Source organism: Delphinus delphis, chromosome 6 (genome assembly GCF_949987515.2).
Source record: "Delphinus delphis chromosome 6, mDelDel1.2, whole genome shotgun sequence".
Classification (NCBI taxonomy): Eukaryota; Metazoa; Chordata; class Mammalia; order Artiodactyla; family Delphinidae; genus Delphinus; species Delphinus delphis.
The window spans coordinates 28480029-28497979 of NC_082688.1; the positions used below are offsets into that span (position 1 = coordinate 28480029).

At 39.2% G+C, this 17951-nt stretch overlaps 1 pseudogene; it reads right to left on the reverse strand.

Moving 5' to 3' along the window:
- Positions 1 to 1019: 1019 nt before the first annotated feature.
- Positions 1020 to 1452, reverse strand: LOC132426567 (large ribosomal subunit protein uL24 pseudogene; annotated as a pseudogene).
- Between the last annotated feature and the right edge of the window lie 16499 nt (positions 1453 to 17951).

Genomic DNA, 17951 nt, shown 5'->3' on the forward strand with positions numbered 1-17951 from the left:
GAAAAGGAATGGCATTCAAATTTAGGGTGACACTGGAAGAAAGGGGGACACAATGCATGCCATAGAGGGATGATTTATAAAGTTATTCAATTCAAGGGAAGCAGATGCTCAGAGCCTAACATGACTCAGGAAAGTCATAAATCTCTCCCCTTTTCACCCTGGGCCACCATATTGCACATCAAGAGACGCCATACACGTTATATTCTATGTACATGTAAAACAGTCAGGAGCCTCCAGGAGTCTTTTTCCTTATTGCTTTCTCATGAAATTTTAATATCACAGATACGCTGTGTGTCTTTTATGTACTCTACGTATATCTGTGCTTCATACCTAAAAGAGTAAGATTTTTTGTTCCTTCCCTTACCTGCCCCCCATCAAAAAGAACAAATTTTCACCCTCTTGGGAGTGATATCATCTGTGTTGAGAATGCTTGATGGGAAAGCATTGTCTATTCATGTTACAGGGGACATCTTTGTAGACCATAATATGAATGGTTCTGCTGGAGGGGAGAAACCCAGATCCCCCATACCACTTCGAATCTCCGGAGAGATTAGACAATAATTAAGTGATCCTATGACAGGCAAATCTGATTTTGAGACATTTTAATTTCAATCTCAAATATTAGGTTATCTTAGTTGACATCTAAGTCACACCACAGGTACTGAGAAGAATTCCCACATCTTCACAAGGCTGATGAAACTTCCCTGAAAGACTGTAGATCATCCATCCCACGGGCTTTTGAATGTGTAGCAGACTCTCATGAAGGATTAAGGCTGCTGCTCGTCCTCAGACATTCCCACTTAGGACAGCCCCCCTCACTTCCTGATTCTGCATCTCAAGTACCTTCATGAAGATTCAGTAGTGTCATTATTCTGAACTGGCAAAGACTTTGCCATATCACTTTCATTCTTACTTTTCCTACGAAACTTTTTCATAGAAGAGATAAGTACAGAGATTTCTTTTTGTTTCTTTTTTTTTTATTTTAACAGTTTTTAATGAAAGTTGTATACAAGATTACTTCATTCCTGCATCTTCTCAATTGTTTCTTCCTTATATTTGCCCTTTTCCTTTCCTACTTGGCGAGATTTGACTTTACGTTCGAGGATCTTTTTGCGGTCTCTGTCCAGTTTTAGTCTGGTGATAACCACCTTGCTGGGTTGAATGCCCACATGTTGTGCCATTAGCCTTCTCCCGCTGCATTCGTTCAATGTAGATGGCGTACTTCTTCCTGTAAACTTGGACTACTTTGCCAATTTGCTGCCCTTTGTAGTGCCCTCGTACAACCTGAACTTCATCATCCTTCCGGATGGGCATGGATCGGACATTGTACTTCTGTCTCAGCTCTTTAGAAAGATGGGAAGACATAATCTTCCTGCGAATGTGGGAAGGTGCATTGAAATGCCTTTTCTGGTTCTTGCTTCGGTCAGAAGTCACAAAGGGATTGAACTTCATTTTGGCCGCTAGCGCTTCAGTGATGGCCACAAAAGGGCGAGATTTATTTTCTTGCTGATGTGAATTGTCTCCCAAATACACAGAGATTAAAATGTGAGAGTGGTTATTGTTCATTACAGTTTTATTTATTTTATTTCTTTTAATTAAAAAAACTTCTTATTGTAGTGAAGCATATAACATAAAATTTTCCATTTTATCCATTTTAAGTGTACAAATCAGTGGCATTAATTGCATTCACAATGTTATGCAACCAATCATCACTATTTCCAAAATTTTTTCATCACCCCTAGCAAAAACTCTGACCATTAGGCAATAACTCCCCATTCCTCCCTCTTCCCGTCTTTAATAATCTCTATTCTACTTTCTGTGTCAATTAATTTGCCTATTCTAGACATTTCATATAAGTGGAATCATACAATATTTGCCCTGTTATGTCTGGCTTATTTCACTTTGAACAATGTTTTTAAGTTTTATCCACGTAGCAATATGTACAAGAACTTCATTCCTTTTTATAGCTGAATAATATTCCATTGTATATATATCCTGCATTTTGTTTATCCATGCATCTGCTGATGGACACTTGGGTTGTTTTCATCTTTTGGCTACTGTGAACAATGTTGCAGTAAGCATTGACATACAAATACCTGAGTCCTGTTTTAAATTCTTTGACATATATACCTACAAATGCAATTGTTGAGTCAGGTGGTAATTCTACGTTCAGGTTTTGAGAACTGTTTTCCACCATTTTATATTCCCACCAGCAATGTACCAGGATACCAATTTCTCTACATTCTCACTAATACTGTACTCTCCTTTTTTTTTTTTTATAACTATTCTACTGGTTGTGAAGTGATATCTCATTGTGGTTTTGATTTATATTTTTTCTGATGATTAATGATTTTGAGCATCTTTTTAAAAATTATGGTAAAAAACACATAACATGAGATATCCCCTCTTAACAAATTTTTAAGTGTACAGCATTAATGTTGTACATAAGCATAAGCACAAAGTTGTACAGCAGAGCTCTAGAACTTTTTCATCCTGTGTGACTGATACTCTGTATCCATTGAACAGCAGCTTATTTCCTCTTTATAGTTTTAAATAACATTTTTTTCCATTACGGGGAGTCATGTATCATTATAGATATTTTAGTTAAAAATTGAAGAGGTTCTGTTTGGGATTGCTAGCCAGATTCTCTGTTTTGTTTTTTCTTCCCATTTTTCAGGTATTGTTCTTTGTAATGCCAAACAACAGCAAAACACTTTCATTTTTCTTTAATCGAATGATCTGTCTTGAGAATAAATTGGTTTTCCAAGAGCCTCTTCAAACATTAAGACTCAGTGGTCACATTCAAGTTTATTAAATATAAAGAAAATTCTCACATAGAACACAAATCTAGACTCTGAAACCTCTAAACCTCTGACCCTTGGAAGATGTCAGTGGACCAGGTTCAGGTGATAATCTAGAACCATGGCTGATATTTTCACCAGCCATTTGCCTCTTCGATATTAGCCAGAGACCTGGTCTACACCATACCCATCAATCTCCTTTCTTGCCTCGATTTTTGTGACATTTGATTACTATAAGGTTGGGAGATTTTATTGCATAAAGTTTAAAGGACGTGTCCACATTGGAAAGGAACACAAAAGTACCCAAGAAACTCTCCACTTTAAAACATCCAGCATTTCGTAGAGTGTAATTCCTTCCTTATCCCCTAAAGACAGTTCTGATTCTATCGTGCCAGGCCTTCAGTAACTTCAAACTGCTGTCAGCAAAAAGTAAAAATTCCGGGCTTCCCTGGTGGCGCAGTGGTTGGGAGTCCACTTGCCGATGCAGGGGATGCGCGTTTGTGCCCCGGTCCGGGAGGATCCCACATGCCGCGGAGCGGCTGGGCACGTGGGCTGTGCCCGCTGGGCTTGCGCGTCCGGAGCCCGCGGCGGGAGAGGCCACAGCGGTGAAAGGCCCGCGTACCGCAAAAAAAAAGTAAAAATTCCTTAGCATGACATACAAAGTCATCTCAGCCTCATCCTATCTACATTTATGAACTCATTCCAAGCAAGCCTTTCTCTTACTTCTCCTATGTTACTGGGCTTTTCTAAACTAGACCTTTTTTTTTTCATTTCTCTGCCTGCTTGTCATTCCTTCTGTCTAGAAATTACTTCTCATGTTGACCACCAACAATTAACACCTGACACCTCCCTTAACAAGTGTTTACATAACTAATCACCCTTCTCTAATGCCCTCATGCTTTGCATGTATCTCCTTCACAGATCTTCTCCAATTTAATTGCAGTTATTTGTATGCAGGCTCGCTCCTGCTAACAGGCAGTCTCTTTTTAAGGGAATGGACAGTGCTAACTCGGTAAAGTGCTTGTGACAGTATGCATTTATTTATTTATTAGGCTGAACTATATAAAACTGCTGATATTTAACCATTTTGACCTACAAAAATGACAATACTTATATTAATAATGACCTACCTCATTCTAAAAATACCTCTCAAAATCCTGTCGAAAATACACTGAGACAGACAGTGTGCTCACCAAACATTGCATTTGAACCTCTATATTTCCTGGCTCCCTTGCTACTGGTTAGGGCCTTACAGCCAGGCCTGGTCAATAAAGCAACAAAAAGGTGAACAGAAGTGTGTCCCTTGGTGGCTGAAACAGTGAAAATAGCATGTGCATCTTTCCAGGTGCTCTTCTCTTGCTGCAATAACCAAAGTGACTGCATGTTCCAGACAGTGCAGCTACAGATGGTAAAACTTTTTACCTTGGGCTGGTAACTGACACATGGCACAAAGCCCTACACCAACCTATAATGTACATAAGCAAGAAATAAACCATGGTTGTGTTAGGTCACTGGGATTTCACTTTAATTTCTGGCTAATCTTACATACAAACAAATGAAACAAAATAGACAAGGAAATGAGGGAAAGGGACATAAAGGTAGAGAAATAAAGACAGGACAAGATTAAACCCAAAGTTTAATAGAGGGATAGACTGGGAGTTTGGGATTGACATGTACACACTGCTATGTTTAAAATAGATAACCAACAAGGACCTACTGTATAGCACAGCAAACTAAAAAAAAAAAGATTAAACCGGAAGTGTCAGCCATTACCTGCAAGAGGTATGATACGTATTTGATTTGAGCTTCCTTGTGGTCCCCAAAAAAGAAGAAACACCATCTCTTGCAAAGTTCAATGTCTCCAAAAAATGAAAACTAACTTATAACAGTGCTTTAAATTCTGGATAGATATTGAATGAATGAACTTCTTACTATCGTTATTTATGTGTATACTATATATCAGGAAAATAGCAATAGAGAATAGCAACATTAGCTCTGGAACAATGAAAAGAGTCTTTATCAGAGTGGGGCAGAGAAGCCTCTCAACTGTGCTGAGCCTCGCCTAACACTAGATCAATTACTTTTCTGTCTCCAGAGGTATTAACTTTGAATTGCCAATTAGCAAATGATTCTAAACAAAAGGATGCTGATGTTTCGATAAACCACTCACTTTGTGCATGCATCTTTAATATGTTCTTTTTAAAAATACCATTTTAGACAATGTTCAACTGCATGTTAACAAATCCACAACAAAGGATTTTACATTAAAAAATTCTTAGCTCAGAGGTGAGAATAACACCTCCAATAACTTTGTGAGAATCATAGGTCACAGAGACTGACAGTAAGATATTACTAACTTTATTCTGCAAACTTTTGCTGAAACTAAGACAGTAATTATCTGAGTTGTTATCTCTTCAGTTACACATTTCCAAATTAAGATATAAAGGCAAAATAGTTATGCACTAACAGTATGTGTTTGTATAAGCATTTGAACTAAAAGGCTTGTGAGATTATGGATCATTTTCATTATCTTCTTTATACTTTGCTTTTCTCAAAATATTTAGTAATAAGCTACATTATTTTTATAATCAGAGAAATGCATTTTTAAATATATAAAATTAAAACATTTTGGTGTTTTGATCCAGCCTGTTCTCAGTGCTATCTACCCACCTCTCTTCCTCATTCACAGCCTTGAACTTTAAAGACAGGGATTATAACACACTTGCCACTTATTACCCCCTTTACTACCTCTATCTTTCAAAGCTTGAGGACAGAAACTCTTGTTATAAATAAGCTGGATAGGTCTATAAAATACAAACACCTCTGCATTCCCACTGGCAAAGTTCTTAGAGGAGACCACTCCTAGTTTACTTGTAGATACTCCTGCTTCAGCTAACGTGCCCCAGCCTCATCCTCAGCAATGCAATGTCCCTGTCTGTTTAATACAATCTGTTATCTCTTTGCTCAAAGCCAAAATCATTCAAACTCTCTCTATGCCCTTTTTATCCATTACTGAAGCTACACTATTCATTTCCAGAAATGCACCTCCAATTCTGTTACCCTCTTCAAAGCACATGGCATCTCTGCATGGCAGTCAACTTCTCATACAATGCTTTAACAAAGCAGAGAGAAGAATATGAGTCCTTTTTCATATTAGTTGATATAACATCTGGAACACCCATATTTTCATTTGGTGTTCAATAAGCAATTATAAAATCAGTCTATCAATAAATTATACCATATTACAATAATCTCTTGCTCTATCAGAAACTTAGGAAAATAAAAGGAACATCTCTGTTCAAACCATTAGACCCTCCATGTTTTGGGTAGACAACATTTGTGTGCATTTCACACACACACACACACACACACACACACACACACACACACAAAATCCTCCAGGTAGGGCTGAGTAGCTCACCAAACAGTCCTCATTTTGTCCTCCTGAATCTCCAGTCTCAGTTTCTCCTGAAGTGTAGTATCATAAGTAATTTGTCTCTGATCCAAAATAAAGTCTCTTTACTTCCAAAGTTCAGGCCCTTTTGTTTCCATTACTCCTGAGAGCCAATTTATCGCTGCTACAAAGGAGCTACCTGGCTTTTCCCAGAAGAAATGCAAAAGACTACATCGTTAATACTTTGATAGAAAGAGCTGGCAGTATATTTAGTTCACACAACCTTCTGGAGGGCAGTTTTGTGATAAATACGATGTGTTAAACTTCTGCATAAACTATGACCACCAAATTTTACTTCTAGTAATTTATCCTAAAGAAATAATAGTGGATGTGTGCAAAGTTTGCTTAAAAAATGTTTATTATAAAATTATGATGTTTCTAGAAGAAAATATTAACAGCTTTTATTTCAAGATTAACAGCTTTTATTTCAAGGTAATATGCTTATGTCTTTTATTTTCTTCTTGATAGGTTTTAAAAATATATATGAATGTTCCTATAATAAAACTGTAATCAGACATAAGAATTCCGTTTTCTGATCTGAAGATAGGCCTTGTCCACAGGCAATCAGCAGGACTGAGTGACTGATTCAAATAATTTCACCTTTCATGTAAGAGTTTTCCCTCCAGAATCAGAAGAAGGGTGTTGTCAACCCAAAATTCATTTAAGAAGTATTCTAAAGTAAAAGAAGGCCACTAACCCACACTGCTGTAACAAGCAGGTTTTTTTAGAAAGTCACTTCCCACTTGAACTGTCTGCATTGGGAACTAATTGGGTTTGATTTACTACGTGTCTCAACAGCCCTTCCAGCTCACAGGCTAAGCTGTTAGGTTTGCCTTGAAGTCAGTAAACCTTGGGTCCCTCTAGTTCTCAGTCTGGGCCTTGGGCATCATACAAGCATCATTTACCTTGATTGCCTCAGTCAGCGGCCTCTCCCTTTAACTCACTAGAGCTTCTGGGATATTTTATTTTTATTCTCCACAATAAAATATCTTTCACAATTGAGATCTCAGAGCCTCAGATAAGAAACCAGTTAAGGTACCTTAGGCCATTTTTCTGTACCTTGAAAAGATATTATTGCTATGATCTATTGTTTTCTTTCAACAAAATTTCCTCTCTGAGATCCCTGTGTATCTCTTGGTGCCTCTGATTATTCCCGATTTTGAATAGCAGCATTATAAATTTAATACAATAGATATATACTGAGAGTTTATGCCACTATTGCTTTGGAGACCATGTGTGTAAATTGAACTGGTACCCCAAATTTATAAAATGTCACCTTCTAAATATGAGGCCAATATTTTACTTTCAATATTTATTTTACATTAGAATTGCTACAATTCACTTAAGAGGCAACTTGGTAAGGAGGAAATAACGTATTAAACATTTAAGTCATAGGTTGGATCCTGGGTCTGTGGGTTCTAGCGAGTCCCCATAGAAGAACCCCTAGATGAACCATGTAACAGCTTGAAACGTCTCATTTCTGGGAAGGTTGCATGCTATGTATTTTAAGAGAAAAACATGCAAGACAGTAGTAGAACTACCACTTGAGGAACAGGCACCTGAGAATATCATAAGACATCACTTCTGAAAGTGCTCTCCAGCCATCCTTGGAGGCAAAGCCCTTGCTAGCTAACAAAGTGCTTTATGAATGCCAGAATGTTCAGCAAGACTGATGGCTCCCTGGAAGTAACTGAGGTTGTAGCAATGGTTAGGACAACTTTGGAGCCTTGGGCTATAGCAACAAAGGTATTACGTGCAGGCCTTCATGGAAGACATACCTATGTGGTTGTTGACTGAGGTTCCCACAGACACTGAACAGAGTTCAGGGAGGCTGTAAAATCGTGGAGGTGCTATCACAGAGTTCGGCACACAGTAAGAAATCAGCATTCATTTTCCTTCCCTTCTCATTCTGAGATTACTTTATGTCTAATATTTACTGTATAATCTACCAATAGCTTTTCTCTCTGAAGCCCCCAAGAAAAATATACTGCATCTTTCTCTAGAGTTATCAAAAAATCTTCTCTCAGCTGGATACCCTGTTATGTTTTGGGCTAAGAAGTGGGAAAAAATGGCCTTTGGAGTCAGAATACCTGAATTTTTCCTCTTTTACTGTTCTCTAAGTTGTAATGAATATCTGTGTTAGAGTATTTTTCTCTTATATGAAGAGAACATTGATTATACCAAAGCTCCTGAAACTTGCTCCATCCAAAATATAATGAGAGTAGCTACCGTGTGATTATTGCTGCCATTCTCATTTTTCAGATGAGGAAAATTTGGCTGTTAAAGGTAAAATACAACTGGACCAAGGTCACGTAGCTAATAGGCAACAGAGTTGGAACGTAAACTTCTGATTCTGAAGCTTATGCTCATATCCACTATGCCATACAGCTCCTCAGCAAAGATGGAAACTTATTCTCTTAGGGAACTATCAAATAATAAAAATCGACTGAACCAAAAGTCACCTTGCTCATTAAGAAGTACACACAATATAAAAATGATAAATCAGTTAACTTTTTTTTACAACCTCAGTGTTCCATGAGAAAACTAAACTCATCAATCTTCCTCCCAACTAATCTTTTCAACATTAATAATTTCCTAAAGTAAATTATGAACTGGGAATTAATTTAATGAGCTTTTCTTCCTAATGACATAAGCCTCATATCATCGTAGTTTCCAAAGCAAATTGCCATTTAAGTTATCAAAAGATGTGGACTGCAGCCCTCTATGGAACTCGGAGTTAAAAACAGAATTTAATAATTAGAATTTATCATTGAAGTGGACACTTTTCATTCTCCAAAAAAAGAAAAAAATTAAGTATGTTAACATAGCCAGCAGCCTCATTTCCTTAGCAATTTAAGGATGTTTGTTTCTTGTAGTGTGTTACCTGCACCACAAAACACATGCTGTCAATATAAAATATGGCTTGTATACATTTTTAAATACACAATTATAATTTTCAATGAGCCCTGTACAAGAGGTATACTGCTTCATGTCATTTGCATAAAATGTCAGTCAAACTGACAGCTAGCTCACCCTTTTGCTGTCCTTGATGCAGAGCACAGAATGCTAAATCCCACACTGCCATTAGTGATGACAATCAGAATAAAAATCAGTCACCCACTTTTAACTAAAAGAAGGGAAAAATTTAATTACCTCTGATTTGTCAAATCATTTCACAGAGTAACGATACCATTAATAAACTATATTAGGCCCACAAAGGGACCAGAATTCCTACCATAACATTTATGGGCGAGCCATTATATTTGAGGAAGAGGAGGATTAAATAAAAAGGTTTGGATACTTTTTAAGTATATTAGTACTTGAAAAGGATTGAATAACTTGAAGTATCATCTTTCCTGTACTATTTGTTCATTTGTATTTTAATACCCACTCTGGACAAGATGTTTTGATAATGGGAATGAGCGAACAGTTTAAAAAATTGAGTTCTCTCTATGCTTAGGGATGAGCAATTTACCAAAAGTTTATAGGAGAGGTGGAACTATGATGGTGAGGGATCTTGAAACATATGAGGAATGGTTGAGGAAACTGGATTTATTTAGCGTCAAGAAGATTCAGCAGAGGACATGCTAGATGCTTTCATTTATTTAAAACTGTCATGTGGAAGTGGATTAATAAACAAAACAAAGGCAAATTGTTAGAAGACACAAGGAGGAGACTTCGTAAACATCAGAGTGGTGCATGACTGTCTGCTCAGGATACCGCTGGAAATATCCAAACATGAGTCGAGGCTGAGAACACTATGGGGGGAAAAGTATTGTACACAAGAAAAGACTAGGTAGATGGCCAGTAATGTTTCTTTCATTTCTTTCAAAACTAGGTAGATGGCCAGTAATGTTTCTTTCTTTCTCTCTGTTCTAGAGCTTAAAAAGACACAGACATGAAACTACCCAAGAATAATTTTAGAAGAATATGACAGAAATTAACAAATGCAAAAGAGAAAAATTCACACTGAGTGTGAAGTATTGTCACAGGCTGGGTTTCTCCAGAAGGGGACTGTAAGACTGAGTTTAGTTTGCTGAATGCTTATCAAGGAGCTTTCCTGGGGACAATCCCTGTAGAAGGGACGAAAAGGAAATAGGATTGAGCAGAGAGAAAGGTCAAGCTAAGAATTAGGACCAGTGACAACCTTCACCTACTCCAAAAGTTTCTCCGGAGCTCGAATACCGCTTAAGAGTTGTCCTGAGTTTGGCCAAGATGGCCAGGCCTCCATACAATTTTATCAGTCATTCACTGGATGTGATTCCCAAACCTTGAGCAAGGTCACTCCCTGCAGCTGCGGTCAACCCTGAAAGAGCGGACAGCTGAAGCCTGTCAGCCAGCAGCACTTCCAACAATTGAGGCCATAGTCCTGCACTGAAGGGAGATCCGAGGGACATATCATAGTGTCCGCCAAATCCACCCTTTGTGCAAATAGCATCCAATTTCTCGATAAACAATCTGCAAGCAACTTGCATAGGATTCTAGCAGACCTCTCTTCTTAAATGAACTTTATAGCGGAGGAAAGTTAGTGGGACAAACTACAGCCCCTGCAGCGGATCTCAGAGCCACAGCTGGTACTCATTGTCTCCCTCACAGCAGACCAGCACTCTCCATTCTAGAGGCACCATCGGTAGCAATATTAGCTCACTCAGCAGTGGTAAGTAAAAATCCATATTCTTGGGCACAAGCACGTACCCCTTTGCACTGTGTGCCTCTTGTGGTCAGGTCCTGTGACACAGAAGAGTCAGGGATGCGGGGCTGCCGAGGCCGAGGGCACCCAGGTGTTTCTCATCCCAGGGCTCCCATGCCGACCCTCAGCCCCCACTCTATCCCCGAGATCCTGCAAAACTGGGCTTCCTCTAGGAAGAGTGGTCGTGGCGGCAGCACCTCGGGCCCGATTCTGCCCTTCTCCGAGCCTCCCTGACACCTAGCGCGTCCCAGCGCGTCCTCTCCCTGCCTCTCCAGCAGGGCCCCTACTTACTCCCCGCTAAGCTACAAAGCGCACCCTGAGGGCTCCTGTTTGCCTTCCTGGGAAGCGCCACACTCCACCGCATTGCCCCCACCAGGCCCTGGGCCCGGCCCTCAGGTGCCACTCGGGTTATTCATAAGAGGGGAACGTTTGCTGACGGGGAGGCTTGGGTGAAGGAGCCTGCTGCCCCATCGCGGGGTGCCGGCGGTAGGGCTGAGTCAAAAGGAAGAGCGGTGCTCAGACGCCATTCTGGGGAAGGCTCGAGGAGCAGGCAGCGACGGTCTCCTGGGACGAACTCAAGACCCCTCGCAGCTGCTGGGAGGAGAAGCTGCCCCGAGGATGCTCTAAGCCCGTGCTGTTGGATTGCTGCGGCGGCGTTTGACCCTGCTAGAGGTAAGCCTGTGCCGCCGCCGGTACCCTGGGGCTTTGGCCCCCGGCGCACTGGGCAGCCTGGAAGGGGATGGGCTCCCGTGCTTGCCTGTGCTGGTCTGTGCCGTGACCAGGTCTCAGAGGTTCCTGCCTTCGCACTCCCATGGGGACCAAGCCTTGTCCCTCTCACTTTGCCGGGCCCATGGGACGGCTGCCGTCGCAGTGTGACTCTGACCGTTGGGTCAGGGGGAGTTTGTTGTGGGGAAATCCCTTTGCCATGGTCTTCTGAGATTGCGCAGGTATGGGCGAGGGCAGGAGGGAGAGGCTCTGTGTAACACTGGTGGACTACGTGCGGCGTGTGCAACAGCGGGCTAGCTCATGAGGGACCCATGCTTGATTCTTGATAGAGCATTTTTATCTTAAAAAGGACTGTTACAGGGCCCACCTGACTTCAGGCGAGTCTGAGAGAACTGAGGTGATGATGTGCAGTTACGGCTGTAGGGTCACTTGGTACCCCGTGGTCAGGTACTCCATCTCAGCAAGGGCGCACAGGGAGTTGTTTTTCTGAAGATATTAAAGTCTCTGCTGCAGGTGGTATGGCCTCGCTCTATGGTTCTGGGTTGTGAGTATCTCATTGGGAGGTTGTCATAAATTCCACATGGTCTCATTTCCCACAGCTGGTAATGCCACAGGGCCTGCCTGGTTTGTTTTAAGTAGCAAGGCTGCTTCCATTGTAGCCTGGCCTCGCTACAGAGCTTTTCCTCTTTGGGTCCCACTCAAAGCTTCCATGTCCTTTGGTGTACATGTCAGTACAGTGTTCCCGGTTATTGAATGCCCTTGGAATCTGAAGAGCCCTACCAGTCATCGTGCCTGTTTCTTTGTATTGGGAGGTGCAAGATGCAATAATTTATCTTTTACTTTGCAATGTCCTGGAATGCCCGTGCCCACTACAGATTCACTGATGTGACCTACCCCTGAACTGTTAGGGTTTATCTCCCACTCTCTGGAGCACAGGTATCTTAACAAGGTCTCTGATATGCTAGCCACTTCTCACTCATCTCGCCCGAATAGCATGCGGTCGTTGATATAGTGGATCAACATGGTATTTTGCAAGAAGTTAGACTAAACTCTAAATTTATACTGTTGCCTGTTATCTGAATTCAAACTATTTCTGATCCCCTATTCCGATAGTTATGGGAAAGCGTGCATTTGATAAATCAGTGGCTATATTCTGTGTACCTGGGGCTATTTTAATCTGCTCAAGCTAAGATATCCCACCTGGCATGGTAGTTGTAATTAGGGCTATTCCTTGGTTGAGTTTGCCATAGTCTAATGCAATTTTCTAGAATCCATCTGGTTATTGCAGGGGCCAGACTAGTGAAGAAAGTGTAAAACTGGCTGGAAACACCAACTCTGTATTCTGTAGATTGTTGAGTGGCGTGCATCTCCATCAGTCAAATGGGATGTAGTATTAATTTTTTTTTTTTTTTTTTTTTGCGGTACGCGGGCCTCTCACTGTTGCGGCCTCTCCCGCTGTGGAGCACAGGCTCCAGACGCGCAGGCTCAGCAGCCATGGCTCACCGGCCCAGCCGCTCCGTGGCATGTGGGATCTTCCTGGACCGGGGCACGAACCCGTGTCCCCTGCATCGGCAGGCGGACTCTCAACCACTGCGCCACCAGGGAAGCCCTGTAGTATTAATTTTGACTTGCTGTGTTGGAAGGGAGTTTTACAGTATCAGAAGCTTCCCTTTAGAATTTCACACCGTAACACCTTTTACCCCACAGACCAAGCATCCATTGTAGGTGTTGTGCCATTACCAAGGATGCCTATTCTGACTACATTTGGGACCGAGAAAATGACCACTGGTGGGTTCAAGCACCCAGTGAATCCTTTGAGCCAGTTTTCATTTATTACCCGGCCTCTATATGCACCCACTTTGACAGATCATGATGACACTTTAAACTTCCAGGCATCAATTTAATTCAGACTCTTTACCCATCATTCCATAAAATGTTTGGCTATTTACCTTCCCCTAGGACACAATTTTCCTAGCACATAAGTGGGTCTTCTTTGTTAATTTAGTCTGAAAATATTTGTCTTTTGGTGTGTTTATACTATTTTCATTCAATGTAATTATTGATATATTTGGGTTTTGGCTCACCATTTTCTTATTCTCTTCATCTTTTTTTTTTTCTGTTTCTTGCCTGATTTGTGGATTATTTGAATATGTTTTAGTATTCCATTTTAATTTATGTGGCTTTTTGATTGTATGCCTTTATTTAGTTTTCATTAGTGATTGCTGTAGGGATTACACCTAATTTTTCAGTCTACTTAAAGTTAATATTTTACCTCTTCAAGTGAAATGTAGAATGCTTATGGCTATATAGATGTCCTTACCCTACCTGCTTTATCTTGCAGTTGTCATGCATTATACATGACAGGAAGTTGTGGGGAGGGAATAGGACATGAACAAGAAAGTAAGAAACTAAAGAAGAAAGACTAGGCAAGAAGGAGCAGTGAAAAAGTACCTAGCTTCTTAATGTTGATAAGTTCTACTAACAGAAAGACAAATTCAATTCTTAGGGATTTTTTTTGGAGAAGTTTTAAATGAAATTAAAGCTCGTGTTTTCATTCCTCCTATCAAATGTAAAATATCTACACTAAACGGGCTCCTTATTTCATTCATCAGTATGCTGCTTTTCAATTTTGGCCATGGCTAAGAAAGGCTTGGAGGCTGACAAGTTGGGATGGGGGTGGTGCTTTGGAGAAGATACATATGCTTAAGATCAGAAGACCCATCAAAAACCCCATCAGACAATTTTATAATTTTTGCTTCCAATAGTCATACGTTTGAAAGAACTAAGGAAGTTTATTTTGTATACTTATTTACTGTTTCTGTGTTTCTTCTTAAGTTCCAAGTTTCCCTCTAATGTCATCCTTCTGCCTACATAACTTCTTTCTTTTAGAAAAGGTCTCCTGGAGACAAATTCTCTTTGTTTTATTTCATCTTAAGATGTCCTTATTTGTCCTTTATTTCTGAAGGCTATTTTATCTGGATATAGAATTCTGGGAAGATAAATTTTTCTCTTTGAACTTCAAAGACATTTTCCCACTGTTTTACACCCCTCATGGTCTCTGGTGAGAAATCTGAGGTCATTCAAGTTGGCATTCCCCTATATGTGATATGTTGCTTTCCTCTGGCTAATTTCAAGATTCTTTTCCTCATTTTTAGTTTTTGTAGTGTGATTATGATGTATTGGGATGTAGTTTTCTTTGCATTTATCCTGGTTAGATGTCATCAAATTTCTTGTACCTGTTTAATTATATCTTTAACCAAATTTTGGAAATTTTAAGCCATTGTTTCTTAAATTTTCTGCATTGATTTTTCTCTTCTGTCTTTCTGGGATTCCACTGATGTATATGTTAACTTTCCAATCTGAAAAAGTTTCAGTTTGGAAAATTTCAATTGTTCTGTCTTCCAGTTAATTCTTTCCTCTGTCATATCCATTATGCAAGTAAGCTATAATTGCTTTTTGTTAATTCCATTATTGTATTTTTCAGTTCTAAAATTTCCATTTTTTTCCTTCTTTATAGTTTCTACTTCTTTTTTGAGAACTTCTATCTTCCCATTCATTTCAAGAATATTTTCCCTTCATGAGGCATGGTTATAATTTCTGCTTTAAATTGTTTGATAACTCCAGCATCTGAGTCATCTCAGGGTTAGCATCTGTGAATTTTCTAGCATCTGTGAGTTTTATTAAGATTTTACAGGTACTTGTATATCAAGTACTTTTCAATTGTGTCCAGATCTTTTTGAATATCATTGTTAAATTCTTCAGAGAATGTTGTTGGCATTTTGTTTTAGCAGCAACCAACCTCATTAGTTTCAGATGCAAGTCTTAACCTGTATCTTGTGGGCTATAGTTTACATTTCAATGTAGTTTTCAAAGATTATACAGTGCTATTTGTGCCAGTCTGGGAACTCATCAGTGGTTTAAACTCTAGTGTAACAGCACATCTCAAGTTAATTCCATGCTTATGCAGTTTAGAGGATAAGCCTGCAGCTTTATACACAGATTTAGGGATCCCTTACTACAGATCCTTCCTCTCTGTGATTTCCCCCATACCCTCTGACTTCAGGAGATCCTTTTTGCTGACCCTTTAGCCACGGGGCTGAAGTTTTAGTGTTCTGTTCTGTTATTCACTTCCTTTTATTGGGTCTACCTCAGCAGCAAACTGGTGAGAGAAGAAAGAGAGAGAAAGATAACCTGAATTTCCCCCCACTCTTTGGAGGAACTTCTTTTCTGAGTTCTTTTTATCAGAAAGAAGAATTTCATCTCATAGTTTCAGGTGCCTGAGTGGCCACAACTCCTATACTTGCTATGCAAGTGCAGCCTCCTGACTGGGGCTTGCATAGGGCTGGGCTGGGTGAGTTTTTTTAAAACTGGAGTTTCCTATGCAAATCAAAACCACAATGAGATATCACCTCACACTCCTAGGAATGCTGTTATTAAAAAGGCAAGAAATAACAAGTATTGGTGAGGATGTGGAGAAAAGGGAACCCTCATATACAGTTGGTGGGAAGGTAAATTGATGCAGTCACTGGGGAAAACAGTATGGGGTTTCCTCAAAAGAATTAAGAATAGAACTACCATACAATCTAGCAATTCCACTTCTGGGTATTTATTCGAAGAAAATGAAAACACTAATTCAAAAAGATATATGCACCCCTATGTTTATCACAGTGTTATTTACAATAGCCAAGATATGGGAAAAACCTAAGTGCCCATCAATGGATATGAACGGATAAGGAAGATATGGTATACGTTTATATGGTGGAACACTACTCAGCCATAGAAAGATAAAATCTTGCTATTTGCAGCAATATGGATGGATCTTGAGGGTATTATATGAGTGAAATAAGTCATAGAGAGAAGGATAGATACTGTATGATTTTGCTCATATGTGGAATATAAACAAATAAACAAAAAAACAAAAGTAAATAAAACATAACAAAAACAAACACATAGATACAGAGAACCGAGTACTAGTTCCCAGGGGTAGGGGCTGAGAGGAGAACGAAATGGGTAAAGGGGGAAAACTGTATGTTGACAGATGGCAACTTACTTTTGGATGGTGAGCATGCTAGTGTATCCAGAAGTCAAAATATAATGTCGTACACATGAAACTTATATAATGCTATAAACCAAAATTATCTCAATAAAAACAAACCCACCTCCCCACCTCCACCCCCAAAAAATTAAATTTCCTGTACAGCTATTCTATAGGGCTCCCTTTCCTCATTCTCTGGACAGAAAAAGAGAGAATTTCTTGGTGATTTTTCTCACAGATTTGGGATGTCTTAAAACCTAAGATCATGGGAGTCACGGGAGAAGAAAAAAACAAAACAGGTGACTCAAAGCTGTATTAGTTATTCTTCATGTTTTTTATTTACCTCCCAAATCTGCTTGCTGTTATTTACTTTTGAGAGTTCTCAGTTAGTGCCTTTATGCATTTTGATGAGTGTTTTTAGTTTTGGTAAGTTTGGGAGAAATAGGGTGGATTGTGTTTACTCCGTCTTGATGAGAATTCAAACCTCAAAAAACTGAAGTTTGAAAAATTTAGAAATAGATTAATGTGAACCTCACAAAAGAATGTTACGTATTACTAAGTCATTACTATTCTGATAAATTAGGGTCATGATATTTAAGAAACCTAAAAAATAACTGTAAGGAATATTCAATAGTTTTTCTTCTTGTTAGGCCCTTTTTACTTGGCTGGATTTGAATTATCCTGTAGTTTCTCTTCTTCTCATGCATTAAATGATTTCATCACTCCTTGACATAATAAGGACTGGAAGTGGTTCGTTTGACAAATGATTCATTTGACCTACTTATGAATAAATGGAATTGTTTGACATTTCTACTACAAAGAGTAAAGGTCCTTTAATTTTTCTGTATTATTTTTCTTCTTCAGTGAAATGACTTCTTAAATGATAAGAATTTTAGTCATTCTTGAGAATAAATTGCTTTATAGCAAAAATGGTTTTAACATCTACATATCATAGTAAATTACATAATAGCATCTACATGCTCTATGCACAACTTTAAAAATTTTAAATGCATTATAACAAGAAAGAACATTGGCTGTAAAACTACCCCTTGATGATGCACTAAATTCTAAATTGAATACTTTTCATAATAGAAAGGAACAATTTAATTTTTAATCATGGCCACACCTCCTATAATTTATACATTTTCAAATTAACATGAATATTTTAATCTTGATAATGAAATTTAAATTAAAAAAAATCTTTCTCTATTCCATCTCTTACTAACAATCATTCTAAGCAAGTTA